The 14,766-nt window shown below is 50.9% G+C and overlaps 1 protein-coding gene across 1 annotated transcript in view; it reads left to right on the top strand.

The window, feature by feature from the left end:
• The first annotated feature begins 430 nt into the window (after positions 1-430).
• TMOD1 (tropomodulin 1) overlaps positions 431-14,766 on the top strand; it is an 86,350-nt gene continuing 72,014 nt past the window's right edge. The window contains exon 1 of the mRNA XM_066367595.1: positions 431-526. The gene's annotated coding sequence lies outside the window, so the exon portion shown is untranslated. The remainder of the gene's footprint in view (positions 527-14,766) is intronic.

The following is a 14,766-nucleotide window of genomic DNA, read 5'->3' as shown; positions in this document are numbered from 1 at the left end:
GGAACCACATGTTCACAAAAGGATGGTTATTCAAGCTTCGGCTCATACCAGACCTCGCTGGTTCCATAGAAGAAACTTCAATCAAGTAAAGGTGCAGCAGCTGCTTGGCTGGCTTTGCACCATTCAAGACCCTCAAGAATAAGAATCCACCCACCTTTTCCCACATAACTACCATCGCTTTAACTCCTGGTACAAGCGGGGAACCCGAGACTGAGGAGCGACCTGCACCCACTTGTCGGCAGAGCCAAGCTTCGGGGCATCCCGGCCCCTGTCCCGCGCTGCCCCCTGCGGGTGTAGCTCCCGGGCTGAGGACCACGCGCTGAACCCCGGCGCCCCCGAGTGGAGGGAGAGATACGGAGAGAGAGAGCGGCGGGCGGGGCGGGGCGCGGTGACAGCTCGGAGCGGGCCCGCCCCTGCGGTCCACCCCCGGAGCCCACAGCGCTCGTCCGCCTGCGGCCGCACCAGCCCCGCGCTCCGCTCGCCCGCTCGCCCGCACCCGTGTCGGCCCCCGCGGTTCTACGACCCGGTAAGCTCCCCTCCCGGCCGGGGGTCCCCCTCGCGCTCGCGGGGCTCCCTGCCCCGGCGCCGGGACCCCAGCCATATCTGGGCAAAATATTCAGCTGTCGCCGCCGCCGAAAGGGACTGAGCGTGGCTCCCTCTATAAATAGCTGCCGCCTCGGGTTGCCTCCGGGGCCGGGGAGCCGGGTCTCGGGGTCCTGAGTCAGACGCTCGGGTCTGCGCCCCTGGGCACGTGTGGCCCTGACTCGGGCGCCCTCCGCTCTGGACCGCGGCGCCGCGTCTGTAACCGGGAGACGAGCGCCACGCCGGGCTGGGGGTCTCCCCTGCTGGCTCCGGCGTGCTGGGCTCCGCTGGGATCAGGTGCCCGCCGCAGCCCGCACCCCGATGTGCGCCCGCCCCTCCGGCTTCTGCGAGTTTGGGGGCAGCAGTGGGGGCGTACGTGCTTGGGTGGGCGTGGAACCGGGGCTGGGCTGCGCCTGTATGTGGCAGGAAAAGTTTTCCAAACTGAGGGAGATGAAGAGATTTAAAGTCCACGATACACACCTTCCGCGCCACGGTGGAGCGGGAAGGAGCCTGTAGCCCCCTGGTTGTGGCCAACTCACAGGGTAGCCTTGGCAAGCCCTCTCCGTTCTCTGGGACTCTGTTTCTCCATTGTTGGGACGGGGTTCGGTTCCCGGGACAAAGCTAGGAGCCTGGCCTTGAGAGCAGCAGGCCAGGCTCCCGACCTGTTCACCTGCTCCAGCCGGGATGCAGGGGACACGGCGGCGCACATGGCAGCAGGCGCGGAAACCAGACACTTGGGCGATGTCTCCGACTCAGATCGGATTCTGGGACCTGATAGGACCCTCTAGCCTGGGCCGTACACCCCCAGGGAGCGCGCTCTGCGGTAATGAGGGTATCATGCCAGGTAGCCGCCATCACCTTTACAAAGCAGACTGTGACTCAAAAGCCTTAGACCCAAAGAACTAGGCAGGGCCAGAGGCTGCAGTCCAGCTGCTCCTTGGCTTTCATTTCCCCTTCCATACAGTAATTATGAGGCAGCCTCCAAGCGGTGCAGGTACACCCCCACATCCCACCCCTTCTGCTATCACCGACCCTGCACTTGGCCTGGACCTTCACCCTTTTAGACTTTTGGAGATGATCTGGCCAAAGCTTTTCTGCGCCTGAATCACAGAACCAGACCCTACTCTAACTTCTGGGCTCTCAGCGGGAGCACCATAGAAATCCCCATCTAGAATTCTCCCAGGGGTGACAGCCATTTTGTTCTCCATGAAGGGTCCCAGAGCCCCCTGCTCAAGGTCACATGCTGCTGGACACACCAGGAGGTCTGCAGTCTCTACTAGCCCTTCTCCTTTCTTTTCCCCACCCTTCCTGCTGCTGAGGCAGGTGTTGGGGATCAGTGAGCACCCACCAGTGCCCCCTCTTCTTTGATCCGCTGTTGTCTAAGACTTTCCCTTGCTCAGACAATAGCACCCTCATCCTGAAGTTTCATTTTTGTTTCTACTTTACTTTCTGTTATGTATTTTTCTCTAATGTCATCTCAAAGCCTCACAGATAGAATTAAGGGGAAATGGAGACAAATAGTAAAGTTCTCATCAATTCCAGTCATGCAACCAGCAGGCAGAGAATGGAACCCCTGTTTTGACTGCCTGGCTTTTGAGTTCCTCCCAGCCAAGGTGGAAAGCGGGTGTTCTCTAAAAATAGCCTCCGCCCACCTTATCAGGGTCTCACACCTTCTCCCTCCTCCAGGGTAGGGCTGCTTCCTACTGCTCAGCAGAAACACAAAAATAGGGAATAAGTAATGGTGGCAGCTCTGAGTAAGAAAAAGCAGACTCTCCTGTAGATTCAGACACCTGGCTCCAGCCCCATCTCTGCCGCCCGCTTAGAGTGACCATGAGCCAGGAGGGGGTGGGCAAGAAGCTCTCCAGTGGACCTGGAATCAAAAGGGCTTGGAGTTTCCTGAAGGACATTCCAGTATGAGAAAAGTGAGGTGCCAGGAATGAAAGCTGGCGGAACTCATTCTGTGCAGAGGAGGGAAAGAGTAGGAGAAAGTAACTTCCCAACAGCCAAGGTAGGAGAGAGGGTGGCAGTGCCAGTTGCTGCACAAAGAGGGGATGAGGACTGACTGGGCAGGGGCCACCAGGACTGGCAGGGAGTCACGGGTGACTTTGGCCAGAGCATTTCAAAAAGTTCAAAAATGGGATCTGCTACTGCCTTAGTGGGGCTAGTGAGCCTGCCTGTCCCTCTGAGCCTCAGGTGTTTCCTCTGAACAATGGGAGGATGATGGCACCCATTTCACAGGGGTTGCTGTGGGGATTGAGGGTGATGATGCAGGCAAAACCCTCAGCCCAGTGCTTGGTACCTGCGATCATATCATTCGTGTTAGTGAGGGGAAGAGGCAGAAACTAATGGCAGCTGAAGAAGTGGAGACAGCATGTGACTCTTTCTAGAAGCTTGGATGAGAAAGGAAAGGGGAGGGAAGGCACCAGGAGATGGAGACAGGGCACAGAGGGGAGGCAGGTGTTTCTGCGATGAGGTGTGTGGGAAGCGGCAGAGAAGGACCAGGAGAGGGGAAGAGGATGAAAGGAGAGTAGAAGGGCTGTGCACATGGGAGGACTGAGGGCCTTCCTGAATAACCTGCCAGATGTCACAGGCTGTAGAATAGAAGGGCTGTGCACATGGGAGGACTGAGGGCCTTCCTGAATAACCTGCCAGATGTCACAGGCTCTAGAATAGAAGGGCTGTGCACATGGGAGGACTGAGGGCCTTCCTGAATAACCTGCCAGATGTCACAGGCTCTAGAACTACATTCCCCGAGAAGAAGGCTGAGCAAAGAGAGGGTAAAATGAGGCCCGTCCTGGCTCAGATTCCTGTGTCCCCTTGGCAGACTTCAGTATCTGCAAAGGAGGGTGATGATGGGCCATGAAGGGCAGTTTGACTCTGCCCAAGGGCCTCGTGACCTCGGCTTGCTGATTTCTGAAATGACATCATCTATTGATGACTCCTGCCGAGCCCAGTCATAATGGCCTTTTCCCGTCAATGTTTTGATTTTTCGGCCTTACTAATGGACCAGCCAGGCTGCCAACATTTCTAAAGAGGCCATTTCACTTTTTACTTAAAGCCAGAACACCAAATAGATCAATTGTTTGGCTGCGAGGAGCCATTATCAGTTTAAAGGCACAGATCTGTTTCTACAAAAAAAACCCAACATGAATCAGATAGCATAACTCTTCCGGAGCCATTTTCTCTCTCTTGTTTTGTTTTGTAAAATCCTCCTTTGGTTACTCATGATAGGACCTGACTCTCTTTGCTCTTAATGGTAATGAGAGAGTGAGTTCATTGGAGACAACCTAGGACATGTCTGGGAGGTCTGATTCGATGTTGGGAGGCGCTGGTCCTTGTCTGATAAAAAAACAACAAAACGGAAAAAAACTAAACTCAAACATTTCTTTTGTTTCTCCTTTTCTTACACCCTCTTGTTTTTTTCTCAGAGAAAAGCGGATTTGTGAAAGGGCTCGACATTGGTGTGCATGAGGAGGAAAATGGGAGGGAGAGGGGGGCAAGCCGAGCCCATGTCCCTGTCTCAGTCTTTCTTCTCAAAGTCCTTAGCTTGAGCCACGAGTCACTCTGGGACCCCTGGGGTGGTGACCCTGGGGCCATTCCTGGAGATGATTCTGTTGGATGCTGAGTTGTGGCCACTGAGGTGTTCACTGCCCGTGCCCATGGGAACCGGGGAAGCAGAAATGCCTCTTGGCCTCACTCAGCCTCCTACATGGACTCGTTTCTCCTGCCAGTCCTTAAATGTGGCTGCCACTCTCAACCCTATTCTCTTTTCACCGCGCACCCTCCTACAATCTCATTCATTCCCATGGCTCCAAGCATTCCTATAAACTAACAACTCCCAAACTCACGTGTCCAGGCGGGCCTACTCTCCTCCTGTGACTCCTGGACAGAGCCAATAGGGCACCCCAAGGGCACCCACAACCAGTACTCCCAGAGCGGGGCTCATCACCACCCAATCCTTCTCTGCTATCCCTCATTTTGGTCAACAGTAACACCCTTCACCCAGACACTGGGCCAGAAACCTCCCTTTCCTTTCCCACCCGATTCATTTGGTCAAGAGCCCTGCCAATGTTACCTCCCTTAATATCTCTCCTATTCATTTCTGTCCCCACAATCACTACTCCAATCCATTGCTTTGCCATCTCTCCCCTGAGCTACTGTCAGAGCCTCTTTAAAGTCTTTCTGCCTCAAGTCTTTTCTTCTGTGCTGCTGTTAAAGGATCTTTGTGAGACATAGCTATGACTGTGTTGTTCCTCTCCCTTCAGGGAATCCCCATTTCCTACCATATTCCTTAGCATTGAACACCAGGACCATCTAAGATCAGGCCCCAAGCCACTGCTCTAAAACCATCTCTTGGCACTTACACAAGTTCTTGTCATGGCACAAGCGCACACACATTTATGCCTCTCTGCCTTTATCCCTGCTGTTTCTTCTCCCTGGATGCTGTTTTCTCCCTTCTGAACATGATGACTTAAAATTACCCTCTAAAGCAATGCTCTTGTTGCCTCACCTGTGCTCCCACAGCCCTTTGAATGGGCTTCAGAGGACCACTATAGTGTGCTCTGAATCGAATCTCCCACCTACATCCTTATCTCTGACTAGACTGATATCTCCTTGGGGACAGAGTTTATGGCTCATTTGTTTCTGCTACTTTATGTTTTAATAAATGACTGCATTGAATGAATGAATGAGTAAAAGAGTAAGCATAGGAGAACCTTGTGATGACCATGACAGTCACACAATGTCCAGCAGTTTGTGCACATGTCCCCCTATCCCACAAACCATCAGCCTAGTGAGGGCAGAAACTGACTCCGCAGCCCCTGTCAGCTCCACCACAATAAATAGGACAAATCCGTGAGCTCATTTGAAACTCTCAGTAATCCTGTAATGAGGAAGAGCAGGTCTTATTACTCCCTTTTTTGTGGATAGGACAGTGGACACCAATAGGAACTGGTCCAGGTCATCCAGTTGGGGTGTGTCTATTCTAGAAAAACCAAGTTGCTCTCCAGAGTTTGGTAAACTTGAGAAATGAGATCCCTGTGTTCTATACCAGTGCTTCCCTAGCATTGGAATAACTTGGGATCTCGTTGAAAAAATGCAGATTCTGGCTCAATAGGCCTTGGAGGGAACTGAGATTCTGAATTTCTAATAAGCTTCTTGTTTCTAATAAGCTTATTAAGTAATATGATTAATAATTCCTAATAAGCTCTAATAAACACATAATAGTGTGCTCATCCTGCATACATAGACAATCACACTTTGAGCACCAAAATGAGCAATAGGTATCCCAAAGTTTTCCCTTGGCCATTGCATTAAGATAGTGTTTTTTTATTAAAATCTACACTAGATTTATTTACCCATTACCCTACTGATGAACATCTTTGTGGTTTCCAATATTTTTGTTAATATAGGTAATAACCAGATAATTTGTGTGCGTGTGTGTGTGTGTGTGTGTGTGTATTTGTACAAGTCAATGAGTAAACTGGTAGGATAAATTCATAGAAGTGGAATTGCTGAGTCCAAGGGTGTGTGCATTGGACAACACTGTGGTGATTGCAGGGAGGGAGGAGGAGGAGGAGGGCATAGCGGCATAAATGGTGATGGACAAAGACTTGACCTGGAGGCGTGAACATTCAATATGCTGTACAGAAGTGTGTTATGGAATTGGGCAACTGAGACCTATGTAATTGTGTTAATCAGGGCCACCCCAGTAAATTCAATTTAAGAAAAGGTGTATGCATTTGAATAGATGTGAATGAACTTGTAGTAACAGAGGGTGTACAATGTAGGTGGCTCTTCATTGTGAGAGTGCTGGTCTCCCCACATCTTGTGAACACTGGCAAGTCTCAGACTTTTATCTTTGTCTGTTAAACAAATTAGCCCTTTGTTCAATGAGCAGCAGATGTTTTTCCCTGATGTTCCATCTACCTTTTGGCATTGTTAGTGCTAATTTTTATATTGGTTTTCCATAAAGGAATAGCTTATGTTAACACCTGCTGGGAGGCAAGGGGATCAAGTTTGTGTTTGTGAAACAGAGAACAAAAGTAGATGTGAGCTCCACAAGTTTTTCTACAAGCCAATTTTTAACTGTCAATGGTTTTCACTTGTGACTGTCAGAATGAATAATCCTGCTAGGGTTCTGTTCATTTATTCAACTCATCTGCCTTCAGCACCTAAGAGGTATAGGACTTTGTGTTGGACCACGGGGGACAGGGTTACCTGCCCCTGGCAGCTTTCAGTCTTGGGGCGGGGGTGGGGTCCAATAAGATGATGTCTGATGGCAGAACTGTGATGACCTCTCCCATTTGTATGAGGACACTTGGTTGCTGGAACCCTTTTAAGTTGGGCTGGAGAAAGATGACATGGAAGAGACAGAGGTTGATGAGTGCTCACGGTGGCCTGAACTAGGGAAGTTGAAGGGACCGGGGGAGAAGCCAGAGGATGGAGAGGGGCATGGTCTGCAGAGCAGGTGGTCAGGGCAGGCCAGTTGGGGCAGAGAGGTGATTTCAAAGGCTTTTCCTGGAACCCTGTTGCTTAAAACAATTTATGCAGTGACCCAGACACCATGATAACCTCAAGAGATGCAAGATGAAAACACACACTGGGCCTTTCTAATTTAAACCATTTGACAACTTTGATAGGCCTGTGGACCTTCAGGGCTCAGTGTGCCCTGGGACAGAGCTTGTAGCAACTGCAGAGAGTGAGGGCGTCCCTGTGTCTAGTTTCTCTGATTTTGCAGAAGGTACTTTCCCATATGACTAAGAGAGTGAGATCAGCCAGGGAAAACAAACGCGACAGGCCAAACCATCCTCTAAAGACTGCTGGTCTCTGAGTCCCCATCCTGTCCACTCAGTGGCCCCAAAACATGTTTTTCATAATAGAATCAGGTCTTGAAGGGCCTCAAATCTCATCCTGTCAACTCCCTAGTGGCCACATATCCGCTGCGCTTTTCCATTTATGTGATATTCAAAAACAGACAAAACTGATCTGTGGTTTTAAAAGTCAGAATAGTAGTTACCTTTTAGGGAGACGGATTGGAAAGGAGGTATATAAGAAAGTGGTGTTTACATATGTGTATGCATATGGGAAAATTCAGTCAGCTGTCCTCTTAAGATTTGCCCACTTGACTGTATATAACTAATTTCTTATTTAGAAAAGAAAAATAGCTCCCCAATGAAAGAGTGGGAGCCCAGAGCTGAGCTCCAGCATGAAGCCAAGCAAGACCTTGCTTTAGCCACTGAACTTTCATAAATGCAGCTGAAGTAACATCATGACTTTGGGGACCAATGCCTCACACTGTTGACTTACGTTGGGGGGACAGTCACTTGAGAACTCCCAGACCTTTCTCACGGCTGCTCAGTGCAGCCAGTGCTCTGGGGTGGGCTCGTTGGGCCAGTGCTTCGTGGGACTGGGGCAGGGGTGTACAAACCAGCCTTCTGAACCACATCATCTTTTATCTCATTTCCGCTTCACAGCTCCCCCTGAGAGGTCCCTGTTGTACACTCACTTTACAAATGAATCCAGGAGGCACTAAGTGATGTGCCCGAGGCTGCCAAGCCAGTGAGAGCCAGGGCAGGGATTTTAGCCCAGGTTGGCATGACCCTAGTCCAAGCTTTCACCTTTGATCAAGCTGACCCGACAGGAGGCTCATACCCGTACAGTGGGGCTAATAATGACCCAGGTTGTCCCCCACTCTGAGGGTAGTAGATGAAGGGACAGTGTATGTGACATCACCTCAAGGATTTCTCTGTGTGTCTTAGCCTCCTAACTTTCCTGTACTCTTCCTGAGAGCAGGGGACTCTCTTACTGATTTCTGTTTCTCCTACAAAAGCCCACACTGCACAAAATGGGTCCTCAATAAATACTAATTCAATGAATTACATTGTGAAGACTGAGATCAGAGAGGTACAGCAACTTGCTCAAGGACACACAGCAAATCTTCAACCAAAGTCAGGACTTGTAACCAGGTCCCCTGACTCCCATCTTAGTGTTCCTTCTACCATTACCTCTGCTTCCTGATGGCAGACCCTGGAGACCAGAGATTCCAGTGGTTTGCAAGATACTAGGGAGGAAAAGAACCATTTCAGGTGAGACAAGGCTGAGCCTGGCCCTGGGGCCTTCAGGGTAGGTGTTCTGGAAAGAGGGCTGGGAACTGGTTGTAGGCTGTGCGGGTGCGCACAGACACTTCTCAGGGGCCTGTGCTTGGTTAAATGCTCTGCAGAGGCTTTCTTGAATTTATGAATTTTATCTTTGGGTTTATATTTTTAAGTGACTTGCCATTGACAGTGTGGTATGCACCAGGGCTTGGAACCTTTGCTCTCAGGGGGTCTCACCTCCTGCAGCCTCTTTTCTTCCTGCAGATGGGTTCTTAGACTCCAGCTGCCTTACCTCCTGGTACCCCCAAGTCCCACCAGTTTCCCCTCCCCACCCTGCCCAGCTGCCACTGGGGCTCGCTGCCCCCTGTGCATTCTGCTGGCAACTGAGCAGGGCCAGCCTCCCACCTACCCCGGTCCAGGCACCTAGTGTCCTGGCACAGAGGTGGCAGTACCTGAGGACCGCCCGTCTCCGTGCGTCGGGCAGTGGCCTTTGGGAAGGGGAGATTCCTGGCCCAACTGCTCGGCCCCCTGCTAGGGCAGGCATGTCTGGCCTGCACCTGGCAGGGGAGGAAAACTCCATGCTCAGAGTCCACAGCACACGGGTACCTGTGTAGATAGTGACATTAAATGATACATTTTAAAAACACTATGACAAGAGAGAGACCATGACAGAAAGGAAATACTTCATGTCTCAGTACCTGTAATGGCACTTTTTCTATTTTTGAACAAAAGACCCCACAGTCTTATTTTGTACTAGACCTGGCCAATTCTGCAGCCAGCCATGCCCGGAGAGCGGCAGGGCAGGGCAGGGCAGGGCAGGGCGGGGAGGGCGGGGAGGGCGGCGAGGCCCCAGGCAGGGGCTCCCTGGGGAGGCGAGAAGGTAGGGCATTGGGAACCAGGTGGCCCGGAGAGCTTGGCTCTCTCAGTCTGGCTGTCTCCCTCTCCCTGTCTGTCTCAATGGCATCATGGGTGACATCACACCCAGGCTACAGGGGACATAAATCTGCAGTCCTGAAAGTGGTTGTTGTTTTATAAGCAGCAAAGTTCTCTGCACATTGGGGTGGTTATCAATATAATTATTGCGTCTTATTTCATGACTCAGTTCTAAAACATAAACATTGAGAAAGCCCCACCCACAAAAAACTTCCATTACTTGCTGTCTACCCTGTTCTCCCCCTACCTACCCCACCCCCTTTCCCAATGCAGGGCCAGTGATCATTTTATCTTGCAGGTCACTGGCCTGGGATAGAATATGGTTGTCCCCTTGCTCCTGGGGACCTGTCCCCAGGACTGTATTCCTGGCTGATCCATCGCCATGGCGCCTTGACTCAGATTCAGGCCAGGGCTGCATGCTGAGATGGGGAGCTGGTCACTGTGCTTGCTGCCCTCACCCACCCAGCCTGGGGGCCGAGGGGTGGGAAGGGTGGGATCCTCAGTCTCCCCTGCAGGGCGAGCAAGCACTGCATTCCCAGGCTGCTCAGGAGACAGTGGAGTGGCCACCTTTGCAGATAAAGAGGCAGGCTGCTGTGTGCAGAGGCTGTGCTCTGAGCTACTTGTTGACTTCAGACTGCGCGAAGCCGGGGAGCCCCAGGCTGAAAGAACTGCATGAGCAGACCCAGAGGACAGAAATTTCAGGGGTGCTCAGGGATGAGTGGCTGGGTTGGTTTCAAATTCGAGGCTGGGAAGTCTGCTCTCTGTCTGTCATCACGGCTATTGAAGGTGCCTCTCAGCTCGGGGGCAGCATCAGAACTGATTTTCACAAAGATCTTCTGGAGGCTGGGTCTAGTGGGACGGGACAGTAGCAGAACAGAGGCAGGGCGACCAGTTGGGTAGCTGCTGTGATATCGTAGATTTTTTTAAAAATTTTTTTTAATTTTTTTTAAAATTTATTCATTTTAGAGAGGAGAAGGAGAGACAGAGAGAGAGAGGAGAGACAGAGAGAGAAGGGGGGGAGGAGCTGGAAGCATCAACTCCCATATGTGCCTTGACCAGGCAAGCCCAGGGTTTCAAACCGGCGACCTCAGCATTTCCAGGTCGACACTTTATCCACTGTGCCACCACAGGTCAGGCAGATAACGTAGATTTTTAAAAAGGCAAGCACCATGGAATGGGAGAGGGGAGGCAGATACATAGGATGTTAAAGAGATAGGACTCTAGTCACAAAAAGACAAATAATGTATGATCCTACTATGATGAGGCACGCAGGGTAGTCAGAGAGGGGATGGTGGCTGCCGTGGGCCAGAGTGGGGGGAGGAGGACAGGAGTGAGTGCTTAGTGGGGACAGTTTCAGCTGGGAGCTGGGGGGGGGGGGTGGCTGGTGGCGATGATAGCACAACAATATGAGTGCACTTATGCTGCAGAAAATCACACTTAAATGATTAAAATGGTAAATTTTGTTACTTATATTTTACCACAACAACAAAAAAAACCTGTAACATTCAAAAGAGATAAAGATAGAGATAGAGAAAGAGGGAGAGAGAGGATTGACAGGTGCAGGGACCTCCCAGAGCTGGGGAGAGTGGGAAGGCGAGAGTTCAGGCTGACCCCAGGCATCCTGCCTGGGTGACCGATGGGTGGCAGAGGCACCGTCACCCAGGAGAGCAGACAGTGGTGGCAGTGAGGAGGGCCGGGCTCCAGGTTGGGCACGGTGAGTCTGAGGACTCCAGGAGAAGTGCCCAGCAGGGAGCCTGAACTAGAGAGAGACCGCCTGAGAGGCAGCAGCTTTTCACTGGTAACAGACCTCACAGGGGAGATAAGAACCCCTGGGGAAGTGTAGGAAGTGGGAAGAGGGCAGAACCCGGGGAAACAGATGGGCCAAGAAGAATTCATCATCAAGCACACTGAGAAGGAGGAGCAGAAGGGAAGGAGGGAACCGACAGTCTGAGCTCTGTTCTGGTTCGGCTGTAGGGAGCAGAGACCCCGTCAGGGTATCAGAGTGCCGTGAGGGTGAGCCTCCTGAGGATTGTGGGAGAACAGGGGCCACATAATGAATCCAACATGAGCCATAGCAATCCAGGCCTGAGGGAGCAGGGCCGGGGCACTTCTGGGGACACGATGTCCTCCATCTCCCAGCCCTGTGAATTCACCCCACCCCCACCATGAAGACTCACTCCCCCACACGTCTCTTACCTCATAGCCTGGGTTCTGCATGTTCACCTCTCTTCATCCCCAACTTCCTCTGTCACCTGCCACATTCTCTCCTTATGTCCCAATCCAGTGCTGTTATGGGTTGAATTGTATTCCCCCCAAAAGATGTACCTATAAATGTGACCTTATTTGGGAATAGGTTCTTTGCAAATGATCTAGTTGAGATAAGGTTGCAAGGCAGGCCTTTATCCAGTGTGGCTGGTCTCTCTATATAGGGATGTTTGAAGACAGTCATGTACAGAGCTGGGAGACAGCCCGCTCATGCCCAGGAACGCCTGAGGCTCCCAGCACTGTGCGAGGCATGGAACAGATTTGCCCTTTGAGCTCTCAGAAGGAGCCAACCCTGCCAACACCTAGATTTTGAACTTCCAGCCTCCAGAACTGAGAGACATACATTTCTGTTGTTAAGCCACTTAGTTTGTGGTATACTTTGTTAGGGCAGTCCTAGGAAGTTCATACCAGTGCCAGAAAATAAAGGAGCTCATATTCATCCAACTCATCCTTTTTTCTTGTCCCACCTCATAGGTCATTGACTTGAACCAGGCACCTGTCCCGTTCAATCTGCTGGGGGGAGGGAGTGTGATGATATACAGTATGGCTGCCCCTCTGAGGTGCCCTTTGAAGGAGGGCAGGGGGAAGACAGCTCCCTCAGAGGGAGCAGGGTCCTCGTCTCAGGCACTTGCATCCCTGAAGCCCATGGAAGAGAGAGGCACAGACTTCAGTGGTAAGGGATCATGGCATAACCCTTTAGCTGAAGTGTCTTCTGAAAGAGAAGGGACAAAGACAGGAAGAGGTGCAGTATGAAGAATCAACCTTTTTTTTTTTTTTTTTCTAATTCCTTATTTTATTTATTGGGTTAAGAGAAAGAGGAAGGGAGAGAGGGAGGGAGAGGGTGAGAGAAACATTGATTTATTGTTCCACTTATTTGTGCATTCATTGGTTGATTCTTGTACATGCCCTGACCGGGGATCGAACCCACAACCTTGGCATAACAGGATGACACTCTAATCAACCTAGCTACTCGACCAGGGCTTGAAGAACCAACTTGGTAAATCAGCTTTTCTTTGCCCATCATTAAGACGTCACCATGGCTGAAATAAGATGGTATAACTGGAAAATATTCATTTGAACTAGTGACTCAGCTCTTCCTGACCTCAGGGGAAATATATCCCATAAATCAAGATGCTTCTCTGGCACCTCCTCCCCACGAATCCCCACTGGGGCGGGTGCTGGAGAAGCCATTAGCAGAAGTGACAGGACCACTTGGGAGAGAGATTTAAAGGCATATTTGGTACTTCACGAGTGTCCCTGTCTCCGAGCTTTCGTTTCTGAGGTTTCCTGATGGGTGGCCTCAGCCCTTGACCCATTAATTTTTACTGTTCAACCCGCCTCGTTTTATGTCCTGGCACAGCTTGTAACTTCTACTTTTTTCATATTTAGCAGGCAGCAGATTAAGGCTGCTGAGAAGCAGGATGGCCAGGTGTGCCATTAGCGTAATATAAACCCCAGCTTTGAAAGACTTAAGTTTTCAAATGTGTTTTAAACATATTGAGCTGCCCTTATTTTTCTCACCAACTCTTACTCGGGACCCCGTTTAGAAAGCAGGCAACCGAGGCACTGTGCTGCTGTGGGAGGGACCTGCTGGGAGCCTGGAGCTCCATCACCTGCTTCCTTCCGGCCCCTCCCCCTGGGGCTCCCAGCCCTCGGGGCCATGGTGGCATCTTTCCATTTTAAAGTGGGAAAAGGGAGGGTCCAGGAAGAGAAGGGACTTGATCAAAGTTCCCAGACACTAGACCAAAACCCAAACGTGCTCATTCCCTACTAGCGTGTTCGGCAGGCCCAGGACTAGACACTGGGCCATGAAGACAAGCACGAGACAGGTGCACCTGAGGGGAACGACAGTCTGACTGCACGAGGAGAGCAGGCTGGGGAGAGGTGGCGCCCCAGCAGCAGCCTCGTAATAATTTCTCCCACGTCTTGAGCCTGTGTTGACTGAGCACCAGTCCCAGGCTTTATCCCTTACTTGCTTGTTGCCAGTTATCCTCCCAACACCCTAGGGCAGGGGTCGAGAAACTTTTTGGCTGAGAGAGCCATGAATGCCACATATTTTAAAATGTAATTGTGTGAGAGCCATACAATGACCCATGTACCTTACGCATTATCCAATAAAAATTTGGTGTTGTCTCAGAGGACAGCTGTGATTGGCTCCAGCCACCCGCAACCATGAACATGAGTGGTAGGAAATGAATGGATTGTTTTATGAGAATACATGAGAATGTTTTATATTTTTAATGTTATTATTATTTTTATTAAAGATTTGTCTGCAAGCCAGATGCAGCCATCAAAAGAGCCACATCTGGCTCGCGAGCCATAGGTTCCCGACCCCTGCCCTAGGGGGTAAATACTGTTACCCTCTCACTATATAGATAAAGAAACGCAGTCCAGTGATTTTCAACTTTTTATTTTAGCAGCTAATCTTTTCTTCAAGGGAATTCTTATATGCAACCGCAGATAAACGAATCAGGGGCGAGCCTCCTCGGTTAGCCTCTCCATCTTAACCCCCTGTGGGGGCACTGCAGGGGCTTTCTCAGGGCCTGAGCTCTCCCCCAGCACAGATAATAGACCATTCACATGATCCTCCAAGAAAGATAGGTTACACGCAGAATTTCCAAGTCCATAATGTAAACTTAATGCTCATGTTACAGATGAGCAAACAGAGTCCCAGAGGAGAGGAGCCCGGTGAAGGTACCTTTGGGGAGCGACCCTCATGGCTCTCACTCCAGCCCTCTCGAGCCATAGGTTCCCGACCCCTGCCCTAGGGGGTAAATACTGTTACCCTCTCACTACCAAGTCTTAGGAATCTCAGGCCTGTGTCCATCCACGACAGCTCTTTAATTAGGAAGCAGAGCCGGGGTTTTTTTTGGTATTTTTCTGAAGTTGG

The sequence above is a fragment of the Saccopteryx leptura genome, chromosome 2 (assembly GCF_036850995.1).
Source record: "Saccopteryx leptura isolate mSacLep1 chromosome 2, mSacLep1_pri_phased_curated, whole genome shotgun sequence".
NCBI lineage: Eukaryota > Metazoa > Chordata > Mammalia > Chiroptera > Emballonuridae > Saccopteryx > Saccopteryx leptura.
The sequence above is the reverse complement of the archived record's forward strand: the minus strand, read 5'-3'. Positions and strand labels throughout refer to the sequence as shown.